Source organism: Chrysochloris asiatica, unplaced genomic scaffold (genome assembly GCF_000296735.1).
Source record: "Chrysochloris asiatica unplaced genomic scaffold, ChrAsi1.0 scaffold00033, whole genome shotgun sequence".
Lineage (NCBI taxonomy): Eukaryota > Metazoa > Chordata > Mammalia > Afrosoricida > Chrysochloridae > Chrysochloris > Chrysochloris asiatica.
In genome coordinates this window covers 1,378,228-1,379,226 of record NW_006408551.1, presented here as the reverse complement: position 1 = coordinate 1,379,226, position 999 = coordinate 1,378,228, and positions in this window count along the sequence as shown.

Here is a 999-nt window from a genome sequence, read left to right as displayed (position 1 = left end):
CAAGGTTGGTGGTTTGGACTTTCCAGCAGCTCCTCAGGAACCTCATATAGGGTTAATATGGGTCAGAACCAATTTGATGGCACTTAACAACAACATGAGGTGGAACCGACTTGATGGCACTTAACAACAATGCAGTGCTGTAGTGCTCAAGATGAAACTATGCTGGTGCATACAGAATTTGTCTGTTTTAAACCTGACTCATAAATTTTGTGTCCTACTGACTCCTGGTGTGGCATTGTAGGAGCAGCACAGGGCTTTGAACCACATGATGGGTAGTTTAAACAACCAGCTGCTCCTCAGAAACCCTGTACAGGGTCACGATGAGTCGCACCAACTCGACAGCACTTAACAATAACAACTGGGTTTGTGGATATGAAAGAATGCCTTTAAGCAAGACTAATTCAAACAGTGAAATGAGGCCTTATTACATTCTCCTCCTGCTTGTTTGCTTTGCACAGCTTCTGGGAAATGCTCACTCAGACTGGGCACGTCTCATCAACTTCATGTAAGAATTCTATTCTCTGGGGACAGAGTCCCTGGGAGAGAGTGACCCAGACACCCTTTTGGTAACTGTGTATGGACTTTAGACCATAAGTTACTTCTAGCAGTCTGGGAGTCTTCATAATTTTATTTTACACAGAAAATGTATTCAAATGAGGCTCCTTGGGACAAGGCTTTAAAAAGACATTAGGCCAACTCTGTTTACTTCAGAGGCTACAGGAGAGCCTTGGATGCCCCAGAAGAAAATTAATTATGTTTCAGTTTACTTCCTATTTAGAGCCTAGTTCCTTAGTAACTTTCTGAGTTCTATGACCATTGATAAGAAGAATTCTTATCAATGTTTTGGTTCTCTTTTCTGGCCTGATCAAACTAACTTAAACTTATGTGGAAAAACACTCTCTAAACCTTCACTTCTTAATCTTGAATCCTTAACCAGGACACAACATATATATATATTTTATAGATCCAAGGAGCTCTGGTAGCGTAGTGGTTACGAAT